This window comes from Scylla paramamosain, chromosome 12 (assembly GCF_035594125.1).
Source record: "Scylla paramamosain isolate STU-SP2022 chromosome 12, ASM3559412v1, whole genome shotgun sequence".
NCBI classification, from domain to species: domain Eukaryota; kingdom Metazoa; phylum Arthropoda; class Malacostraca; order Decapoda; family Portunidae; genus Scylla; species Scylla paramamosain.
Genome location: NC_087162.1, coordinates 17965448 through 17976675, shown reverse-complemented (window position 1 = coordinate 17976675; position 11228 = coordinate 17965448). Strand labels below are relative to the sequence as shown.

Here is an 11228-nt window from a genome sequence, read left to right as displayed (position 1 = left end):
GCTCCAGAAGAGGTCAATGGTAATATAACACAACATAAAAAATGCCAGTTTCTGGTGTCTTCCTCGGGAGGGTTACATTCGTTTGATATTGTTCCATTGCAAATATGTAATAACGTTAAATCGATCCTTATTTTCTTTCCGACTTAAAAGCGACAAAGTAAATGACGATGAACGATAACGATGAAAATATTCAAGCAACTCAGCAATAAAAATTAATGTCTTCTTTTTTCTTCCCAGTTTGATAGAATCAATAAAGTACCGTGTTTAAGGTCATAACGGGGTGAATATTACTTTTTATGGCAGTAGCGATCACTTCTTACCATCCGTGTTAGCTCAGCACGAGAGGAAGTCAGTGAGTATGGATATAGCAAGGCACCCGAACCTCTCCCCTCACAACTCAGGCAGTACAGCGCGGGCCACGGGCGGAGGCGGCAGTGCGACACTGGTCTTCCTGCTCACCTGCTGACTCGGGCTGCCTGCACGCCCCGCCAGCCCTCACGTGACCTGGTACCCGCTTCCACCTGTGCCCGTACTGGTTTGGTGAATGACCTTAACTGGAACTCCCAAGCCACCGCAAAGTGGAGATAAGGAACAGGAGAAGTAGACTTGTTTAAAAGAAAGATCCATTTGATGAACCGCTATCTGTAGAAAGAACAAAACAGCAGAATTGAAAGATGATAAGTCAAAAACAAAACAGCTGATTGAAAGAAAGAACAACCATTGCCAGTTGCGTAAATACAGAAAAACGTGCGTCTTTGAAACTAACGCAAATATAAACAAGTGTCTAATTGGCTGATTATAATACTACGAAACAATAATCACGTGGCACCAGAGTTCAATCAGAGCATATTAGCAGTATTAATGTAACATTTCAGAAGTGCAAAAGTACAAATGATAAACAAGAACGAGAAGTTAGATTAGCTAAATATTCCTGTACCGGAAAAAAAATAAAGAAAACTCAGCAACTATATATATATATATATATATATATATATATATATATATATATATATATATATATATATATATATATATATATATATATATATATATATATATATATATATATATATATTGTAGATAAAATAACTACGATAAATTTGACGATACAGCACAGTATTTTTTTAAACATATATTCAGTTTGTACAACTACTAAGTAACATAGACGGGATGAAGCAAATATGGTGTGAAAATATTTTAAGACCAATTACTAGTAGTACTAATAGCAACGGAAGTATAAAAAATAAATAAATAAATAAATAGAGGGAAGAAAACAGTAAACATTTTCTATTTCATCATGTCACGAATGTTAAATTATGAAAATTAAAACAATTTATAACACCGACACGTGAGAGAGAACAGCGCTTAGCAGAACAATAGTAAGCATGGAAACTCTCTCTCTCTCTCTCTCTCTCTCTCTCTCTCTCTCTCTCTCTCTCTCTCTCTCTCTCTCTCTCTCTCTCTCTCTCTCTCTCTCTCTCAGTGAAGACGAATTAAAGAAAAGACAGAAATTTGAGAATCAGAAAAAAAAGAACAAGGAAAGGATATTTAGTAGGGGAAAGGATTATTGAAGGACTGCGTGAGGATGGACAGGAAGAATGTGCTGGTGGTAGCGTGGTGTCCTGCGAGGCTCGGAGGATGGCGATGGTGGTGCCGGTGGTGGTGGTGCTGGTGGTGGTTGTTACTGGTGGTTCACGATCCTTCACGTGGAGGTATGTGGTTCTCTCTCTCTCTCTCTCTCTCTCTCTCTCTCTCTCTCTCTCTCTCTCTCTCTCTCTCTCTCTCTCTCTCTCTCTCTCTCTCTCTCTCTCTCTCTCTCTCTCTCTCTCTCTCTCTCTCTCTCTCTCTCTCTCTCTCATTCATTAATAGCAGTAGTAGTAGTAGTAGTAGTAGTAGTAGTAGTAGTAGTAGTAGTAGTAGCAGTATAAGAAGAAGAAGAAGGGGAAGAAGAAGGAGAAGGAGGAAGAGGAGGAAGAAAAGGAGGAGAATGAAGAAGAAAAAGAAGAGGAAAAGGAGGAGGAGTGAATAACAAGGAGTACATGCTATTAACATTTCCAGTTATGTCCCAACGTAAGATTTCGGTTCCTTCCACATTGCCTTCCTTCCTTTATCTTTCCCTCTATGCTTTCCTCTTTCCTTCCATCTCCCTGTGCCTCTCTCTGTGCCTCCCTCCCATCCACCCATCGTCCTTTCTTTCTTCCTTTGTTTCTCCCTTTCCTAATCCTATATTTCTCCTCTCTTTCGACCATCCTTCCTTCCTCTTTACCTTTTTTTCTTCTTTATTCCTCTCTCCTACCCTACAGTTTCGTCTCTTACCTCCACAGGTCATGCTGAAATGAGAGAGGTGAGGTCGAGGCGAGTAGATGAGGGAGTGGAGAGGATGGTAGGGGCCGAGATGAGGGGATTAAGTGAAGTAAATATAGATGAGCTGTATAAATATTTCGTAAAGTGCATACAGGTCAGTCAGCAAACATCCCGTATAGAGCAATAAGATCATAGAAAAATTACCTTAAATGGATGATTGCTAGGTTAAAACATTATATAGGGCGGAAGAGAAGTATATATATAAGAGATTAAGGGTAGGTGAAGAAGTTTTAAGGGCACATTATAATGAATTAGTTAGAACAGTCAGGAGGTTAACGAAAAAAGCTAAGGGCAATTATGAATTAAGGTAGCCAGCCAGGCGAAGACGGACCCCAAAGGATTTTATCAAGTATACAGGACGAAGAACAAGGATACTATAGGTTCATTAAAGGCAGCAGATGGGGAGCTGGTTATTTCTGGGGAGGAGATTAGTAAAATTCTGAATGAGTATTTCTTAACTGTCTTCACCCAGGAAAATATGCAGGATGTGCCAGATAGTGAACAGGTGTTTAGAGCAGATGAGAATGAGAAGCTGATAGATATATCCATAAGTAAGGAGATAGTGGAACAGGAGTAGATAGGCTAAAAAAGTTGACACCAGGACCAGATGAAATATATCCCAGAGTACTCAAGGAATGCAAAGAGGTTATTAGTGAGCCGTTAGTTTCTGTCTTTAGGAAATCACTTGAGTCAGGTGAGGTACCAGTAATATGGAGGCAGGCTAATGTAGTACCCATCTTTAAGAAAGAAGATAAAACTTTAGCGTCTAATTATAGACCTGTCAGCTTAACTTCAGTTGTAGGTAAAATAATGGAGTCAATAATAGCGAGGAACATTAGGGAACATTTAGACAAACATAACTTGATAAATCAGTCACAGCATGGCTTCACGAAGGGAAATTCTTGCCTGACAAACTTGTCAAGTTTTTACAGTGAAGTGTAAGAGGCAGTAGATAATGGTGATAGTTATGACATCTTATATCTGAACTTTAGTAAAGCATTTGACAAGGTACCCCATTAAAGGCTCCTGAGAAAGGTTAGGGCACACGGGATAGATGGGAAGGTGTTAGGCTGGATAAAGCCATGGTTTAGTGACAGGCGACAAAGAGTTGTAATAAACGGCTTTAAATCCGAGTGGGGTTATGTAATTAGTGGGGTGCCACAGGGATCAGTATTAGCGCCATTGTTGTTTTTAATATATATCAATGACTTGGATAGTGGAATTAGTAGTGATGTTAGTAAATTTGCGGATGACACAAAGATAGGTATATTAATTAGGTCTAAATCGGATGCCATCGCCTTGCAGGCAAATTTAGATAGGATGAATGAATGGACGGACAGATGGCAAATGCAATTTAATATCAACAAATGCAAAGTACTTAGGGTAGGTAGAGGAAACCCACACAGTAGGTACACATTAAACAACGAAACTCTGGTAGGTACAGGGTACGAGAAAGATTTAGAAGTTATAGTTAGCTCTGAACTCCGTCTAGGAAAGCAATGCATAGAGGCCAGAAACGGCAACTAGTGTATTAGGATTCATTTTTAGGAGTGTTAAAAGTAGAAGGCCGGAGGTAATATTAAAGTTATATTTGGCGCTGGTCAGACCTCATCTAGACTTCGTTGTGCAGTTCTGGTCTCCACATTACAGGAAAGATATAGGTCTATTAGAATCAGTACAGAGGAGAATGACTAAAAGGATACAGGGGATGAGGAGTATTCCTTACGAGGCGAGATTGAAGCTGTTAAATTTACATTCTTTAGAGAGACGTAGGTTAAGAGGGGACCTGATAGAAGCCTTCAAGTGGTATAAGGGTTATAACAAGGGGGATGTAGGCAAAATTCTTAGGATCAGCAGCCAGGGTAGAACACGAAATAACGGGTTCAAGCTTGAAAAATTTAGATTTAGGAAAGAGATAGGAAGAAATTGGTTCTCAAATAGAGTGGTAGATGAGTGGAACGGTTGTTAGTGCTAGGACATTTGGGAGCTTTAAGAGAAGATTAGACGGGTTTATGAATGGGGATGATAGGTGGAAATAGGTAGGTATATTTCATACAGGGACTGCCACGTGTAAGCTTGGTGGCTTCTTGCAGCTTCCCTTATTTCTTATGTTCTTATGTTTTCTTTACTCTCACCTCCCTTTCTGCAGCCTCTCATCCCTTTTCTCCCTTTCCAAGTGCTTTTCACATGATGCCCGATACTTTGATAAGCCCATCAGGGAGAGAGAAACAGAGAGACAGAGAATACGTATGTTTCCTTCTCGTGTGTGTGTGTGTGTGCGTGTGTGTGTTATGTCTTATCTTGAAGCAAACGTTCATTACTCCTCGCATGTGTGTTCAGGATGAGAAGCTGCGAAGATAACGTTTTGACACAAGATAACACTAATTCTCTCTCTCTCTCTCTCTCTCTCTCTCTCTCTCTCTCTCTCTCTCTCTCTCTCTCTCTCTCTCTCTCTCTCTCTCTCTCTCTCTCTCTCTCTCTCTCTCTCTCTCTCTCTCTCTCTCTCTCTATCCATCATGTGCTACTCTCTTTCCTCATGTATCTCATCCCTCCTTTGTTATCCCTACCTTTCTTCATTCCTCTCTTCCTCATCGCTCCCTCGTCTTTTCACATTTCCCTATATATCTAGCTATCCTCCTCCTCCTCCTCCTCCTCCTCCTCCTCCCCCTCCTCCTCCTCCTCCTCTTCCTCTTCATTTGCTTCCTTCATCTCTTAATCCTTTCCTTCCCGCCTCCTCATAAGTGTTTCCACAAGACCTAACCTCATTCCAGTGCCACGAATCTCCTTGCGGTAAGACGACATTGAACTCTGAGGTTGTAGAGAGAGAGAGAGAGAGGGGGGGAAAGGGAGGGAGGGAGGAAGTAGTAGTAGTAGAAGTAGTAGTAGTAGTAGAAGTAGTAGTAGAAGTAGTAATAATAGTCATTATCGCTCTCATCCGATAGCCCATCCCTTTCTTTTTGGGCTCCTCAGGATGTCACCATCTACCACCTCCTCTTCATCTGTGTCGCGAACAAGGGTCTGGGTTGTCGCGAAACTCTTCACCGGCCCATTCCGTGATGTTATCCACTCTCTTTTTCCTTTGATTCTTTTCCCATTTCTCCCTGAACTGGTCCTCGGCCTATCCAGCAGGTCTCGCCACACAGGCATACTCATTTTTCTTCTCAGTGGTCATCAGGTCTTCCTGGTCGTCATCGTGTTGCCGGATTGTCATGCCAATGTCGCTTTTTTTTTTCTTATGTGTTGTTGTTGTTGTTGTTGTTGTTGTTGTTGTTGTTGTTGTTGTTGTTGCTCCTGCTGCTGCTGCTGCTGCTGCTGCTGCTGCTGCTGCTGCTGCTGCTATAGTTAATATGTTCTACTTAGAATGTGACTAAATTTATGATTAGCTCATATCTTCACATAATAGATAATAAGATTAATACAGATTGATACCGATCACAGAACATCTACGTAATCGTTCTCTCTCTCTCTCTCTCTCTCTCTCTCTCTCTCTCTCTCTCTCTCTCTCTCTCTCTCTCTCTCTCTCTCTCTCTATCTATCTATCTATCTATCTATCTATCTATATCTATATATATACTCGTATATATATATATATATATATATATATATATATATATATATATATATATATATATATATATATATATATATATATATATATATATATATATATATATATATATATATATATATATTATGTATCTCTAAACCCAACCTCTTGCCGAGTAAGGTCTACTTCCTCTAGCCCTTTTCATCCTAAGTAGGCACAAATGTGACACAACTGAGGCACCAGAGTACTTTCCTGAATAATATTATTCCATTTAGGAAAGTGCGAGATGGTTCGTGGCGGGAAGGGAGTATCATTTGAGACACGTGGCAGGATATAGAAGCCTGAAGTAATGTTAATTATAATAATAATAATGATAATAATAATAATAATAATAATAATAATAATAATAATAATAATAATAATAATAATAATGATAGTAATAATAATAATAATAATAATAATGGTAACAATTATAATTTTATTACTGTTGTTGTTATTATTATTATTATTATTATTATTATTATTATTATTATTATTATTATTATTATTATTACTATTACTGTCATTATTATTATCACCATCATCATCTGAAGAAGAAGAAAAATAGGAGGAAGAGGAAAGGATTTTCCCCATATCTCTTCTAGAAGCTTTAGTGATATGGATAACTGATTACCTTCCTCCTCCTCCTCCTCCTCTTCCTCCTCCTCCTCCTTCAACCTTCAAGATTTGTCAAGAGTTTCCTAGCAGAAGTAACAAGAAAAGAAACTATTAATTCTCTCTCTCTCTCTCTCTCTCTCTCTCTCTCTCTCTCTCTCTCTCTCTCTCTCTCTCTCTCTCTCTCTCTCTCTCTCTCTCTCTCTCTCTCTCTCTCTCTCTCTCTCTCTCTCTCTCTCTCTCTCTCTCTCTCTCTCTCTCTCTCCTCGTACACTTTCATATTCATTGTACGAACGATGATTCTTCTTTTTGTTTTCACCTTCCTCTGGGACAAGAAAAATGTATGTTTATATTTATCAGTGTGGAGAGACGGAAGGAGAGGAAGACGGAAGAGGGAGGAAGGAAAGAGGGGAGAAGGAAGGAAGGAGGGATAGAGTTCGTGAGTGAACTGATGAGAGGAAGGGAGGGAAGATAGAGGCAGTGGCGGAGAGGAAGGGAAAGGGAAAGAAAGGGAATTGTTGAGTTGAAAGAGAGAGAGAGAGAGAGAGAGAGAGAGAGAGAGAGAGAGAGAGAGAGAGAGAGAGAGAGGCATCCATACACACACATAGACATACAAATAAACGGAGGAAAGTCAGTCATGAACAAAGGGGACAGACAGACAGGTAAGGAGAGAGAGAGAGAGAGAGAGAGAGAGAGAGAGAGAGAGAGAGAGAGAGAGGTGTGTGTGTGTGTGTGTGCTACGCTGCCCTGTGACACCTTAACTTTCACTATGACTAATTCACAGAAACTTTCCCCTCTCTTTGTTTTCGAACTTTACTGACGCGACTTGTGCTGAACTTTTGTCGCCTCAATATTAGTAACGACTAGAGAGAGAGAGAGAGAGAGAGAGAGAGAGAGAGAGAGAGAGAGAGAGAGAGAGAGAGAGAGAGAGAAAGGGGGGAATTTCAGTCATATATCAGTCCTCATTAATTACATGTCATTATAATTACTCGACGCAAAAAACGGAAACTTAATTCTGGATTTAACAGAGGTCAAGTTTAAGGGTCTATTATTGTGATTGTTAGTAGTAGATAGTAGTAGTAGTAATAGTAATAGTAGTCGTGGTAGTGGTGGTAATAGTTGTAGTAGTTGTAGTAGTGGTAGTAGTAGTAATGGTGGTAGTAGTAGTAGTAGTAGTAGTAGTAGTGGTAGTAGTAGTAGTAGTAGTAGTAGTGTTGTTGTTGTTGTTGTTGTTGTTGTTGTTGTTGTTGTTGTGATGGTGGTTTTGTTGGTGTGGTGGTGGTAGTAGTAGTAGTAGTATAGTAGTAGTAGTAGTAGTAGTAGTAGTAGTAGTAGTGGTTGTAGTAGTAGTAGTAGTAGTAGGAGGAGGAGGAGGAGGAGGAGGAGGAGGAGGAGTAGTAATGTTAGTAGTAGTAATGTTAGTAGTGGTAGTAGCAGTGGTGGTGGTAGTGGTGGTGGCTTTGTTGGTGTTGGTAGTAGTAGCTGTCAAGGAGTCTAGATAGTAGTAGTAGTAGTAGTAGTAATTTCAAGTCATTGTAATTATTATTATTTTTTTTTTTGTTACTATTATCATCATCATCATCATCATCATCATCATCATCATCATCACCTCCACCACCACCACCACCACCACCACCACCACCACCACCACCACCACCATTACACAAGAAGCCATACCTCCATCATACAGTATAGCAGTACACATCAAAGAAAAGATGCTGTGAATAAAGACACACAGACAAGACCACACAAGTACAGGTCAATCCCTCTATAAAGCCAGCTAATGACACCTCCACAAGAACACGTACAAATTTTCCCCATTACAACGCCTCCCTCACACCTGCCTCTCCTCACCTGCCTCCTTGTTCTCTTGTGTATCTCCTCGTTATGTTTCGTTCTTTTATTTTCTCTCCCTGCTTTTTTGCCTCCCATTCTCTCCCTCCTATCTCTTCTTGCAAAGACGCTTTCGCAACCTCATTTCTTTCTTTAGTCTTCGTTTGCTTGTAGGAGGAGGAGTAGGAGGAGGAGGAGGTGGTGGTGGTGGTGGTGGTGGTGGTGGTGGTGGGTGGTGGAGCGAGGGAAGGCCAAAGTTAAGAGAGATGCTTAAGAGAAAGAAGAGAAGGGTGTGGGAGTCGAGAGAGAGAGAGAGAGAGAGAGAGAGAGAGAGAGAGAGAGAGAGAGAGAGAGAGAGAGAGAGAGAGAGAACTAAGCCATAGAGAGGAAGAAAGGGTGTAAAGGCGGAAGAGGGTGAAGGCAAAGAGGGTATTACAATAAGAATGAAGAGAAGGAAGAGAAGAAAGAAGACCAAAAAGAGGAAGGGGAAGAGGAAGAGGAGAGGTAGTTAATGAGATGAACCCAGCGAAGGAGGACCTGAAACACGCAAGGGAGAAGCAAAGGGCACTTGGTAAAAAGGAAGGAGAAGCAAGGAGGAGAGAGAAAAGTGTTGATGAGGATTTGTGTTGTTGAGTGCCAGGCAGGAAATAAGGTGTGTTTTCACTCTTTGTGCTGGTATTTTTGTTATTCTTTCTTCTTTCTCCCTCCTCCTCCTCCTCCTCCTCCTCCTTCTTTCTTTTCTTTTCTTTTCTTTCTTTTTCTATTTTTTTCTTTTTTCTTTTCTGTCTTTCCATTTTCTTTTGTTGTTATTGTTATTGTTGTTGTTGCTGTTGTTGTTGTTGTTGTTCTTTTCTTCTTCTTGTTCTTCTTGTTCTTGTTCTTCTTTTAACAATAACAACAACAACAACAACAATAATAATAATAATGATAATAATAATAATAATAATAATAATAATAACAATAATAATAACAACAATACTTGGTCATAATGGAGAAGGAAGCTAATGAAGGAGAAAACATAACCTATAAATCAAGCTTTTCTTTTGGCCTTCTTCCTCTCTCCTCTCGTCTCCCGTCTCTCCCTCTCCCCACGTTTTTAATTATTTCATTCTAGCGAAGGAGGAGGTGAGAGAGAAGAGGAAAAGGGGGAAGAAACTACTGTCATCTTCACTCAGGCCTCTTTTTCTTAATTTAAAGGAGGAGGAGGAGGAGGAGGAGGAGGAGGAGGAGGAGGAGGGAGGGAAGAGGTCAAGGGAGGTCATAGATCGTTAGGTGACAGGTCGTTATGATGAATGGGCACGCCGGAAGGTCATTATTTACCTCCGTCACGTGATGAACAAGCCACCGCCCTCCCACCGGCGTTGTGTTACGGTGTGTGTAGTGTGTGCTCCCATGGGTGCACGCCTGGGCCACGAGACAACTGTGATGGTTAGCTGGGTTGTTATGTGGCTAAATAGTGGATTGGTTTGTTAGTTTTGTTTTTACCACTATTGCTACTACTACTACTGTTGCTACTACTACTACTACTACTACTACTACTACTACTACTACTGCTATTACTACTACTACTACTACTACTAGTACTACTACTACTACTACTAGTACTACTACTACTACTACTAGTACTACTACTACTACTACTACTACTACTACTACTACTACTACTATTGATCCTGCTGCTGCTGCTGCTGCTACTGCTGCTACTGCTACTACTTTTAGTACCACTACTGCAACTTACGTATACTACTACTACTACTACTACTACTACTACTACTATTACTAGTACTACTACTACTTAATGAGAATAATGATAATAATAATAACCATATTAACAACAACAACAACAACAACAACAACAACAACAACAATAACATTACGACCAGCACCAACACTCCTTCCTCATTTTTTTTACTCACGCACTCATTTTCCCTCACCACCACAGGTTCAGCACATCCCCACCGCATATCCACGCCCTCCGCCACGCCCAGACACTGCCGGGGCTGCCCATACTTCTTGGCCACGCCCACGCACGTCACGACGCCCGTGGGGGAGGCAGTCAACCTCACCTGTGGCGTCAGGATGCTTGGGGATAGACAGGTGAGAGAGAGAGAGAGAGAGAGAGGAGAGAGAGAGAGAGAGGAGAGAGAGAGAGAGAGAGAGAGAGAGAGAGAGAGAGAGAGAGAGAGAGAGAGACAGAGGTAGGGGGAGAGGCTGAGATGTTGGGAGAAGATTGGAAGAGTCGAGAAACACAGAGAGAGGGAGAGGAGGGGATGGGAGCCAAAATGCTGGGAGAGGAGGGCAGGGAAAATGCTGTTGAAGGAAAATGAAATGCTAGGAGTGAGGTGAGACTCTGGGGAAGAAAAGAAGATATTTTTTTATGTAAAAGGGGGCACTGACCAAGGGCAACAAATTGCATATGAAAAAAAAAACCCTCCACTGAGGTGCCAGCCCTCAAAGAATAAGAGCAGAAAGAATTAACCAAAACTAGGGAAGTTTCTTGAAACCACCTTCTTGAAAGAATTAAGTCGTAGGAAGGGGGAAACACAGAAGCAGACAGGGAGATTACCAGAGAAAGGATGAAAGATTGTGAGTACTGGCTTACTCTAACATTAGAAAGGTGGACAAAATAGAAGTGAAAGTAGCAAGTTTTGTGCAGCGAGGCCGCGGGAGGAGAGCAGGCATTCATTTAACAAAATTAGAAGAGAAGTAAGCGTGAAAATAGCGGTAGAAGATAGCAAGAGATACAACACTGCGGTGATGAGAAAGAGGCTGAAGACAGTTACAGGAGAGGAGTTGGTGAGACGAAAAGCTTTTGATTCCACCCTGTCTA

General features: G+C 40.9%; 1 pseudogene; it reads left to right on the top strand.

Annotated features, from left to right (window-relative positions):
- The first annotated feature begins 1493 nt into the window (after nucleotides 1-1493).
- Nucleotides 1494-11228, top strand: part of LOC135105408 (zwei Ig domain protein zig-8-like) — a 35664-nt pseudogene continuing 25929 nt past the window's right edge.